The sequence below is a fragment of the Urocitellus parryii genome, chromosome 8, assembly GCF_045843805.1.
Source record: "Urocitellus parryii isolate mUroPar1 chromosome 8, mUroPar1.hap1, whole genome shotgun sequence".
Lineage (NCBI taxonomy): Eukaryota > Metazoa > Chordata > Mammalia > Rodentia > Sciuridae > Urocitellus > Urocitellus parryii.
The window spans coordinates 111006941-111019895 of NC_135538.1; the positions used below are offsets into that span (position 1 = coordinate 111006941).

The following is a 12955-nucleotide window of genomic DNA, read 5'->3' on the forward strand; positions in this document are numbered from 1 at the left end:
CAGGACAGCAACTAAGCTATTTGGTCATACTTCCACCCAGATATGCCCACACCCCTCAGATGGGGTGGGAGACAAATGCGAATTTGACATTAAAAGTCAGGACTTTCGCTTACTCTGCCCAGTTATGATACAACTCTATTCACAGAAAAATCAGTTGATGTTCACCTAGAAAGCACACGGAATAGAACCCAGCAAAAACAAAACAGAAAAAAAATACATTTTTTCCTAGTCTCACATAGCTACAACAGAGACAGAAAATAATCGCTCCTCCCAGGCAAATTCACACAATATCATCAAATCTCATGGAGTCTTACCAGGCTCTACCCCTTCCCACTTAACGGTCTCAGTGACCCTGTAAAGAAGGGAATGCGATGATCTCCCTTTCACAGGTGAGAAACCTGCAGCACAGACCCCGGTGGTGTCTTGTTGGGCAAGTTATTCAATGGCAAAGCAGGGTCCTCAGGGGCAGGTCATGAGACACAGTGATGGGGGCAGAGGTTTATCCAGAAGGGCTCTTGGACGGTGGCCTGGAAGAGGGAGGGGAGGGTCAAGGCCGCACCGAGTGGGGACAAGAGGACCTAGATCCAGCGCAGCCTCCTGCAGGCCCATGGGAAGCTGGGATGCTCCTCAGAATGTCCCCATATTAGGCCATCGTAGCTTCCCCAGCCACTGCTTGAGGGTGACCCAGGAGGGCAGTGTGGTCAGCAGTGACGGTGGCAGGGAGAGTTAATTCTAAGGAGGGCTGACAGTGGCCAGCACTCCCTGAAGCTGAGGACCGGGTGCCTAGGGGTCTGGGTGGTGCTGCCCAGCATCTACCACACAGAGATTTGGATCCAGCCAGATGATCTGAGTGTAGAGTCCAAACACATGACCATGAGACCATGCGGCCTCACTTCCTCCAGTAGGACCCTTCTCCAATCCAGCTTATCAGTCTTGGTGCTTCCTGGCCAACATATCCAGGGATTAAGGAGACCCAAGGAGGCAAGGCTGACTCTGGTGAGTAGAGAGGGCACTAGTGACAGTTTTGATCTGTAATGTCCTCCTAAGACCTATGGGCCACTAAAGGCCCAGCATGGTACTACTAGGAAGTGGTGGACCTTTAAGAGGTGGGGTCTAGTAGGAGGTCTTCAGCTCTTAGGGGTGTGCCCTGGGTATGCCCCAGCCCCTTCCTTTTCCTTTTCTGCACCATGAGGTGGAAAGCTTGGCTCCACTGTGAACTCCCCCCCCCCCCCCCCGTGATTTGTGACCTTGCCACAGGCTCAAGAACAACAGGGCCAACCCACCCGGGTCTGAAACCTCCAAAACTGTGAACCCAGTAAACCTTTCTTCTTTGTCAGTTGATCACCTCAGGTATTTGTTAGAGTAACGAAAAGCTGACCAACGTAGGCAGCCATGGGGTGTGACACCCCAAGCTTCCCTAGGGAGAGGAAAGCACACATAGCCTGAAGTCATTCATTCCCCAAGTTGGTCCACCAAGCTGTGTGTCCATCCTGCAGCCTGAGCCCAAGCAAAGCCTTCCCAGGTGATGTAGGATACTTGGTTCGGCAGGGTCAGGGTAAAACCTCATTTAGTAACCGACTGAAGGAAAAATGAACATCCTAGCAAGCAAAACATGATCTCCAAAAGGTAGAGCTGTGTATGTCCAGGCATAAAGAAGTCAACAAATTTTTTAAAAGTTAGATCCATTCTGTAGTGATACCCTCAACATATGGTTGAGAAGAAGGAAAGTAGGTTGCAGAGTAGCATGCACAGAAAGATTCAATTTCAGTGAGAACCAAATACGCAAGCCACACGGCCCCGTGCCTGTTCATACACCTGTAGATATTTAGATGCACAGAGGAATAGCAAGGCTTTTAACTTAACTTTAAGTCCAGCTACCAGATATGAACACTAATTGCCAAGGTGTGTGGGGGGGACATAGGATGAGTGTTCTACTCGTCTTTGCATGATATTAATCTACTCCTTTAATCAAGGAAGAATTGCTTTCATAATATGTAAAAATCAAATAATCAATAAGATTTTTAAAATGACTCACTTAGCACCATGTGAGGGGGGCGGGCCTATATGAAAATACCATTTCATTTTCTATCCTTCTTCTCCTTTAGGCAGCTCCTAATTGTCCATTTGAGGATGATCAAAAGAAATATTTAATTCCATGTGAAGGGTTTTGCATACTTTTCCTCCCTAACCATTAGAAAAGAACTTCATTTTAACATTATTCCATGGATAATATATATCTGCCACCAAAAAAGATTTGCCTCTAAAAATCTATAAAAACTATGCAACACATTCTGTAGTAGAAGAGCAAAGGTGGGAATTACCTGCTCTTTGCTAAATCTGTGACCATGCTTCCCTCTATTACTGTGCTAATGAAAGCCAGCCATACCAAGCCAACTCCCAATTATCTTGGCACATATATACAAAAAGCTCAGGGAAGCCAAAACCCAACTTTTCACCACATCTGCTCACAAGAAGTCAAAGAGTTGGTTTTAAGTTTCTTCCATCTTTCCCCATCCCTGGCTAGTCACTAGTAGAAGTGTTCCAGATGGTAGGGGCCCTCAGAGAACACAAAGTGTCTACACAGTCTGTAAACTGGGTAGCTCTCGTCCATTGGGCTGGTTGAGGGTATTGGCTCTTGCAATTCCATCCACACTGGAGCACATCTTATTCCTCAAGGGTTGACCCAGAGATTACTGCATTGGATTAAGGGTCTAACTGATGCCAATTGGCTACCCAAGTGTGGATTCTACACTGCAATTTGAGTTTTATGAACTCCAGTCGTGTAGAAGGCTTGGAAACTTAGTCCTTCCTTGACTGTTAAATCCATGACAGAGTTGTGTGCCAAGTTCATGGAATTAAAGAGGAAGGAGTGGTTGTTAGGAGGCCTGCAGAGAGAGCTTGAGAGAAGGAGACAGCTGAGTAAGCTTGAAGGATGAGTAGGCCAGGAAGATAGGACTGGGGAAGGGTCTTTTGGGTAGAGAGATCTATGCATAAGGGTACAGAAGAAGAACATTCTCGTGACTAGATTCAGTGCCTCAAGACCTACATCTACTCTTAAGGAATGATGGGAAGTATTGACTGATAGCAGTGATCATACAGGAGCAGCTCATTCATGTACTCTGGGACCTGACCCATGCTGTATTGATTCTGAGCCACAGAGAAGCTGGAAATGTTGCCTGCTCCTAATCCGCCTTCTTGGCTCTCCCCTTCTGTCTTGAAAGGACACCCCATATCTTGGAAATCTCAGGTTGGTCTTCACACACAGACTTACTTACCAATTTGCTCTTATACAGCCTTTGTTCTGTCTCATGATAATGGATTTAGATTTACTTAGTTTCCCCTCTTCTTGGCTAACAATCATCCTAGCCAAGGCTCTTGGCCAGGGGCTCACACCCCACAAAACCATGTCGTGAGGGAGGTATTATTTTATTATTATCCTCATTTTTCAGATGAGGAAACTAAGAACTGAAAATGCAAAATAATTTATGAATTCTTACGATAGGTAAGTGGGAAGTCAGAAATGGCACACAGGTTTTTCTGATTCTAGAATGGTATTTTTTTTTTTTTATCCCCTGTCCTTTTCATCTTTTATTTGGAGACAGGATCTCATTAAGTTGCCCAAGCTGGACTTGCATTTACAATCCTCCTACCTCAGCCTCCCACATACCTGGGATTACAGGGTGCACCACTGTGTCCTGATCCTGGAACATAATGGCTATACTGTAGTGATCTTCCCTCAGTGACACTTGCTCTGTTCATGTCAAACCCAGAACAGAAACCAGCAAATCTTTCATGGAAGGTACAAGAAAGTAAATATTTTCAGCTTTGTAGGCCATACAGTCTCTGTTATGTCTACTTAATGCTGCCACAGCAACATGGAAAATAGCCATAGATAATTCATAACCAAAAGGGCATGGCTGTGTTCCAAAAAACTTTATTTATAAAACAGGGTGACAGGTTGGATATGGATGAATGTTACCGACTTCTATTTACAGTATTCTGTTCATTCATCCAGTTAGCCAATGTCCACTGAGAGTCTTCCTGACAGTATTCTAGGTTCTGCAAAGTCCCTGCCTTCACAGAGTTTAACTCCGGGCCAAGTCTTACCTGTTCCTTTTGCCCATGCCAGTGTCCTGGAGCTTACTTGGTGCTGTTTATGTTCCCATTAGATCAGGGTTTTCAACTGGTCTATGATTTCAGATCACTTGGGGAGGTTGTAGAACTGTGGATGCATGGGCTCCCCGACACACACTTCCCACCCTCTAGGTTCTAATTTAATTGACATAGCAGGGGCGCATAACCACTCCCCCATGTGACTCTAAGGTGCAGCCAGGGTTGAGACCCACAGCTTGGATAAAAGCTTGATTTCTGTGTCTTCCATTTACTTGGAAAATAGTATGAATCTTTGAAGTCCTCAGAGTCTGGGCTGTAAAGTGTGGTTAATACCAATCTCACAGTAAGATGCTACTTAAATGAAAGTGTGTGCCTTTCGTATTGTAGAATGTTACAAAAATTTAAAGTACTGTTGTCATTAAACCATGCCATTATGATTGGGTTATGTTAGGGGCTGCCTCAATGATTTTTTTTTAAACTAAGGTTTGACTTTGATTCTTTGAACAAGACAGTTTTGGGGATTTTCGAAACAAGATCTGCAGAGAACTCTCTGTTAGCCCAGGTTCATGGGTGAGTAAGATGCTGCCCTTTCATTTATCTCCACAGAGAGTCACAGGGCGCTGCCTTTTGCTTGGCTGGGGTGTGCTGAGCTGTGCTCTGCTGTTGTAATAAAGGTCTCCATCTCCAGGCCGGGACACCTCACCTCTGAGCACTGTTGTTAAACCTCAAATAAGTGGTTTGCTTGCTTTGACTTATGGACAAATGTCCAAATCCACGTCCTTTCCTGAGCTTAGAACGGAAGACAGGAAGAGCAACCAAGCACTTTCCTAGGTCCTGTCCATGGATGATTTCATTCCATCTTCAGAACAATGTTGGGAAAACAGAATAATTATGTTTCTCATTTAACAGATGAAGAGGTCTCAGGGAGGCTGAACGGCTTATGGCCTGGTGGTGCCCAAGCTCAAATCCTAGTATGCTTGACTCTACAGCTCTTTTCACAGAACCACAGGGTAGCCTACAAGTTATTCAGATTCTCATAGACCAAGATTTTTTTTTTTTTTTTGTACCAGGGATTGAACCCAGGGGCACTTAACCACTGAACCACATCCCCAGTGCGCACCCCCTCCTTTTTTTGAGACAGGGCCTGGCTAAATTGCTGAGGCTAACCTTGAACTCATGATCCTTCTGCCTCAGCCTCCCTAGCCACGGGGATTACAGGTGTGGCTCTAGGCCAAGATATAAAGATATAAAGAGACATAAAACTACCTAAAGTTTGTTTTTCCCAGGTGTTTGTCTGTCTGTCTCTCCCTCTCTCTGTTAACCTAGAAAGAAGCCCACAACACCAGCTAATGACTTATCAGACTGTCCTGATAAGCCTTGGGCAGCACTCATGTAATCATGCACAAGTTCAAAGCCAAGACACTTCCTCCCTCCACAACATCTTACTGTGCAGTTTTAGAACCTCATAATGAAATGAAAAACAAACCAAAAAATGTGAGGAGCGAGTTGGAGAAATAGATGCTGCCAGGAGGGAGGAATTCACTGACCCCCAATCTGGGCCATCTCAAGAGAAGTTGGCCACTGGCTGAGCCTCTAAAAGCTTAAAAGTCATCCCAGGCCACGGTTAAAGAGAGAGCTTGAACAAAACAAAAACAAATGTGATCTTCAAAGTCTTAAATGTCAACTTGAAGGATAACTTAGAAGCTCTGGGTTGGGCCAAGAGGACCTGCAGCTGCTCTTTCCAGCATCAGATTCTCCTTCCTTCCCCAGAGTAGTCACTCCCCTGGATAATGTATCCAGCAGGGTTCAGGGGGCAGCCTCCCACCAGCACCCACCCGGCATATTTACAAAGGCTGGAGCCCCCACTCTTCACAGCCCAACAGCCTCTCCCTTACTCTGACCCTCCAGAAGCAAGGGCTGCCTAGCCCACCTCTGCTTTCAGGTTTCTGCTTCCAGACTCAACTGGTTCTTGACCACGCCCACCTTGCAACCCTTCCCCCCACCCCTCCCCACCACACACACACACACACACACACACACACACACACACACAGCCTGCTCAGCTGCCCTCCTCCCTCCCCACATAGCTCCAACACGGGAATGATTTGCAGGTCAGCTCTCCAGGATGACTGAAGCCTCCTCCACCCCTCAGGATAACGGACCAGGTCATGCTCATGGATCATCCTCATTGGTCACCTTTCCTAGAGGGAGGAAGGAGAGGCAACCTGTGCCCTAGCAACTCCAGCCACTGGCCTACAATCATGGAAAATATGAGGACAGATTGGCGGGGGTGGGGGTCCTTTCCAAATAACATTGGCTCCTGCTGGCTGAAAAACTGAAAACTTTTTTTTTTAAATGACATTCAATTTATTAAGTATCCCTGGCTTCCTTCTTGGTCCTTCTGCATAAATGTCATTTTTGTAATAACCTTGAATTTATCTTCATTTACAGATGAGGAAGCTGAAGCCCAGAAGGAATAAGTCATGCACGCCAGGCTTCCGATTCCCATGGATCTCAGTTCTCTCCCAGAGTGCTCTGCTAGCAAGTCTGCCCTCTTTCCATTGGGCCACGCTGCATTCGAGATCCAGAGGTAAGTGGCACAGGGTCCTGGACAGAGTCTCTGGCTATTAAGACCTAGAGGGTCAACTGCTACCAAAGCCAAGGACAACCTCTCCGTGGTTCCTTCTGCTGGGTGTGTTTGTCTTTTGAACCATCCAAAATGCCTGAGGATGTACCCTCCTTAATTAATCTGATCTCAGAGAGGATACAGAGCTGGCCAGAGGCCGGAGCTGATAGAAGGAACAGTAAGATGACTTCCATATCAGCCCATGCGTTGGTGGCCTGGGAATTCATCCTGGGTCTGAGGTGGATGAGATGTCTCTCAGGGCAAACCCAGAGGGGCCAGGATTCCACTCACCCTCTGGAGAAACTCCACACTTTGAAAGAGTTGAAAGCCTAACCCTTGGGTCAAGCTCTCCCTGGGGATTCCTGTGCTGGACCAAGAGTATTTCTAGAAGTCCTATCTGATGGATCTCCTCTGCCCCCCACCCCCGCCCCGGGGGGTATTTAGTCTTCTATTTTTTTTTTTTTAATAATGGGAACAAATGAGAACAGTTCAACATGTTACTTCCATTGGCTCTACTAAAATCAAAGAAGAAAGCCTCACAACCCTCACTACTTCTGTTCCCCTAGGAGGCCACCTTAGCCTTTATCTTCATTCCTTACCCTGGACCCAAACCTATTCAGTAATGAGGACAATGTTAAGTCAAAAAACATCGAAGACAGGGAATTGGGAAGAAGATGGACCCGGAGGGGTGTTCTCACAGAGAGCAGTAGTATTTCAACCCACCCGCCCTCGCCCTCCAAAGGCAAAATCATCTACTGGCTTCCAACTACTGGTCCTGCCCTCACAGCCTCCCCCTTCCTGAGTCCTAAGGCTCAGGAGAATTTTCTCTCCCCTTTTTGTCCTGATGGGGGCACAAGTATTCCCTCAGCATCCAAAGATCCAGAGGGAAAGTCCTAAAAACTGGCTGGAAGTTAGGGGCCAGAGTGTGCAGCTACCAGGGAGCAAGACAATAATAGCACAGTTGTTTTTTTTAGAGGAAGAAATGGGGGTGGGATGAAGTTCCCAGCCCAGATGAAGAAATGGGCCATTGATGCCTCTAAGCCTGAAGCCCTGCCAATCACCACGCAGTCATGTGCGTGCTGTCATCTCGTGGGGACCCGGCGGCCCCTGTTTACACGCACTCTTGTTTACATGGTCCACGGGATGATTTCCTTCTTCCCCACACTCCAGTGGGCGACACACGCCTGAAGTTAAACGAGTCCATGTCTGACATTGCTGCCTGCTCCGTCTTTTATGGCACTTCCCTGGGGCTCAATTTGTATAATTTCTAAAATCCTTCCCAAATCTCAACTTCCTGTGGGTCTGTTTTTATTTCCAGATTTCCTCCCCGTGTCCCTTCATTCTCTCGTTTTTTTCTAGGACGTAGGGAGAGTCCAGTAATCTTCCTCCCACCCAAATGCTGTAGGTTGGCTCAACTGCAAACTACAAAACCAGAGACCTGGCGAGAGACAAGCTGACAATCCAAGCTCTCTTGCGGTCACTTGCTCCTGGGTCCCAGCTACCGAAACGCAGTGTGTCCTGCGCTGTGCAATCCAGAGCCCGCTGGTCCCTGCCACCCACAGCCCCTAGTTGAACGATGTTCCCCATCTAGGTCCTGGGGGAAAACGGAAATCCAAGAAACTGACACCAAACTCAGAAGTCAGTAAACACAAAACTTGAAACATTTTAAAGATGGGAAATTGCTTTCATTCCTCTGTGGGCTTCCAGGAAAACCTCCAGGGACTCTTTCCTGGAGAGGTGTGATTTTCCTTGCCACCCTCCAGGGAACTTTCTGAATCCACCACACAACTGTAGAGAAGTGGCCACAGCAGAGAGCAAAGAGTTAAATCAAGCCCAGACCTCAGCAATCTGTGTTCAATTTTGATAAAAATCTCTCTCGCTCTCCCTCGCTGCCCCCCTTCCTCCATCCCACAGCACAGACACATCTCTTTATGTTAGGAGTTTGCATCTTGTTTTGGGGACCACACCAAGCACTCTAGGAGAACCCGGAGCTCACACCACCCAGGGCACATGTGGCAGAAATGTCTACCCTGCTCCAGGTTCTTGGGCAGAGTTGGACACAGGGCCACAACCTGGGGTCACCTCCACCTCCTCCATCCTCTGCATCCTCCTTACAATTACCTGCCACCAGACCAGATCCTTCCTTTCCCAGTTAAGTCAGAGACCCGTTGCTGGAAAGGTCAGGAGCACAACCTGGCCTGAGGTCGGGCTCCAGTCACAGGTGCCAAGCGTCCCAGAGATTCCCTTTCTGGGGATGCTCCCAGTCCCATGGCCCTTAGAACAAGAACCTCAGCCCCTGCTTGGGCTGCCCTGCTTGCCGACCAGAGGAAAGGCCTCCAAGTGGAAGCCCGGGGGCTTGAGAAGACTGGGGTCCACCCAAGTGAAGGCACAGACTGGACTGGGAAAAGCCACCCCAAAAAGTTTTCAGCTTGGGAGCCACTGTCTAGATCTGTCCACTTGTGACAACGTAGGAGTCCGATTTCAAAGCCGCACACACACACACAAAAAATTTTTTTAAAGTTTTCCAAAGACATTTCCTGTGTCCAGATGTGCCCGCACAGACTCACACAAGCCCAACGCAAACACGCCCAATCACACCCAGACACACACTGGCAGACACAGGCCCCGGGAGCCCGCTCCAGTGTCCGAGCTCCTGCAAACACTTTGGAGAGAGAAACAAAACAACCGGCCCGCGGAGGTGCTGCTCTCCAGTGCGCGCTCCGCAGTCCAAAAGTGAAGGCGGAAAGCGTGGAGATGCCTCCCGGCCACCGGCCCCGGAGCGCGGCGCGACACCTACCCCGAGGCCCCCATGGCGCGTCGCGGCTCCGCAGCTCGGGTCCCCAGCAGGGCGGCCGCTGCTCGGCTCTCCGCCGCCGCTCGGCTCTGTCCTCGACTGTACTCCAGAGGAGCCCGGCGGCTCCCTCCCGCCCGGCCTCGCGCCGCCCGCCCGCCCCGCTCTGACGTCAGGCGCCTTGGAGCAGGATATTTATGGCAAGGATACTCTGAATTTTCCCTAGGTAGAGTTCTGATTGCAGTTCCCTGGGATTTGTAATTTTCACACTTTTAGACAGAACGGAGAGGAGGGAGGGAGAGAGGGAGAGAGCAGCAGGCAGGGCGAGGCACACAATAAGGGTAGCTGTTCCCCACTTTGGCAAGGAGTCTTTTCAGGGTTCCCCCTGGTAGGAAGCATGTCAGGGTCAAGGAGGCAAAAGTGGCCACCTGCGTGGTGGGGTTCTCCTCTGCTCCTGCCCTGGGCGGCGGCAAAAGGCTGGTGGGAGCCCAAGCTGAACAGGAGGGGAAATCCCCTCTCTGCACCAAAGTGCCCCTTCTGGAACAATATGTCCCAAGAAAGTGCCCGGCAAGAGAGGGGAGAGATCAGGCACCATCCAGCAGCTAATTAGAAGCCCTGGTCCACACCCTAACAACTTTTCCATTTCTTTTTTGGGAGTGTGTATGTGTATATATATAAAAAAGTTTATTTTTATTAAATTATATTCCACACTCCCTGCTTCTGTATAGCTTTCCCAACTGTGTGCCAGTCAATTCATCTTACTCCATTGCTTTATATACATAGTTGGAGCCATTTACAATAGCTCTTATTCATACTTCTAAAACTTACGTTTAATTTAAAAAAAAAATGTGATTGTGGTCCATCTCCTTGACTGGATTGGAAATGATCTCAGTCAAAAGCAACCATCTCCTCCATGACTGCCAGCACCCTTCGGGTGAGTCCTTGATCTTCTCCCATTTCCCCCACACTCAGGAGTCCCACTCTAAAAGGCCTCCCTTTCCATCACCATGGTGACTTGTACAGAACCTTCTGGGCATTCCGGTCTGGAATTCAGTAGTTATTTCTCCAGCCTGCTGAAGGAGCTAGAGGAAATGGCTTAGTTTAGGGGCCATCCTCCAGTATGTTTTATTCTTCGTGGCTCCCAAGGATTGGAGAATGAACTTTAAAATGGAACATGATATGCAAATTATTTATCCAGGTACATAACAAAACTGTATGGATATATAGTCCCCCGAATTAATGAGATGAGGCAAGGTTAAGTGAGAATCATCATTAAAGCACAACTTTTGTGAACCTTCTGTTGCTGAATGGTATGGAAGTAGAGGAGTTCCTTAACCCCAGCTACAGTACAAGAGAGACCCCAGGACTTGGGATGTATTCAACCTTTCATTTGCAGCTGGTTAGGGCTGCTTGTCAGAAGGAGCCAAGTCTTGGGATTAGCCAAACTGTTTTGATCTGTCCATGGAAGGCCCCAGAGCCCTGCTGTTTGGTCACTGTTGGGTTGTTCTCCTGAGCATCATATCTCACTGTTCCCCCATCTTCTCCCCCAAGACACGGCTCCATTGGCAAAGTGAGCTCTGCCCTGCAGCAGACACTGTGAATGGGTTTCCAGAACCCCATTGGCAAGCCCCTTCTCCCTTGCCTTCCTGGAATACAGAAGCTGGAAATCTGCAGTCTTCACCACTCCAGGTCCCCCTGTGGCCAGGGACAGCTAGGAGACCCCATTCTGGCCAGTGAGATTAGAATGAGGAAGGCAGGGGGAGCTGCCACAAAACTTTTAAAGAAAAGGTCAGATTCAAGTGGCATGCGCCTTCAGCCCTTTGATGTTTCTTATTCCTCCTTGTCCCCTTTCTTCTCCCCTGGAGTATAGATATGATTCTTGGACATGAGGCAGCCGTCTTGCAACCTTGAGAACAAAAGCCATTTTCAGGAAAGTAGGAGATTGAACACTAGACGACATCCATAAGTGGCGCCACCTTCTTCAGACTTCTTGTTCTATAAGAAAAAGAACTCCCTGCATGTTTGTTACCCGTGAGGCTTCTGCCATTTATGGCCAAATGTAATCTTACCTGATACTCTCATCAATTCACCAAAATATTGGAACAGTTACTGAGCATTGGCTTACCAATGTGACAGTGGTCTTTAACATGATGACTTGCACTTGCTTAATTCTTTATAGTTTCCAAAACTTGTTCATAAATGTCTTCTCTGAACCTCACATCTTTGGTTCACTCTTTTGTTGTTGTTGTAAGGAAAGGGATCTGTGATAAAAGTCTTGCCAAGACAACACAGTCAGCAAATGAGGGAATTTGGACCCGAATCTAGTTTTCTTACTCCAAATCTGTGTATCTTCTGCAACATCTTTAATAACTAACACACACACACACACACACACACACACCAAAAAAACCTCAATGAAGGATCCTCATAACTCCCAACTCATTGTGAATTCAATTTAATTCAACCAAGATAAAACCAATTGCAAGTAAATTCTAGAACTTAAAAGTGCCACAGTTCACTCACAATTAAGTCCAGTTCCCTTTCTCTCCTAAGCCCCTGCTTTCCCCAGCAACCCTCTGACATCCTGCCCTAAATCCCTGCAGCTGCTCTAAAATCACTTGGACTTTTAGGTGACTCCGATCTTGACATTCCTCATTCTCACGTCTTTGGAATGCAGAGACCTTCCCTTGCTGCAAGCACTCCCTTGTCTCCTGGACATCAGCCCATCCCTCCATCCCTCGTGCACTTCTCCTCCTAGTTTCTCTTGTTCTCCGAGGTCAATGTCCCCAGGGTTCTGTCAGCAGCCAGCCCTTTCCCAAGCATCACAGATTTCCTCTAGTGATCTCACCCTTAAATCCTTAATGCCACCATATGCTCAGTGACTGAGAAAGGCAACCATTAGCTCTGTACATAAGTCTGTACTCCTATCACCATTTCCCTCTCAACTTTAATCCTTTTATTCCAACTGCTTATTGTCTGACTTTACTAGTGTATTAAATAAATAAGATCTATTAATTATTATTGTAAAGAAAGAGGACACAGAAAAGTTTCTGAGGCACAAGAGGGTTTTATGAAAGATCCACTTCTATTTATCAGGAGCTATGGTGCCACCAACCTCCCTAGGAAATCACTTCCACACTCTAATTCCACCACTCGAGCTGTCCAGGAATTAGAGGAAACATAGTTGAACTGATAGAAATTAACAGCAACAGAATACGTGGGAATGAGTGACTTCAGTCCAGTTGAAGTGAGAGCGAATAGAATTAAAGAAGAGGTGAGGTAGGGTCACAGATTTAAAGGTAGCAGTTCAGGGGTGTGACAAGGATGGGAACAGGGGAAGAGAAGAAGAGAGGCTGAGGAGTCATAGAACACAGATGAGTCATCCCCATCCGTGACGAGGTGCTCTTACTCAGTAAGACAGAGGA

General features: G+C 47.5%; 1 protein-coding gene across 2 annotated transcripts in view; it reads right to left on the bottom strand.

Annotated features, from left to right (window-relative positions):
- The window catches only part of Daam2 (dishevelled associated activator of morphogenesis 2), a 107111-nt gene extending 97486 nt beyond the window's left edge, over positions 1 to 9625 (bottom strand). For both annotated transcript variants that reach the window (XM_026383640.2, XM_026383639.2), the window contains exon 1: positions 9537 to 9625. The gene's annotated coding sequence lies outside the window, so the exon portion shown is untranslated. The remainder of the gene's footprint in view (positions 1 to 9536) is intronic.
- Positions 9626 to 12955: the final 3330 nt, after the last annotated feature.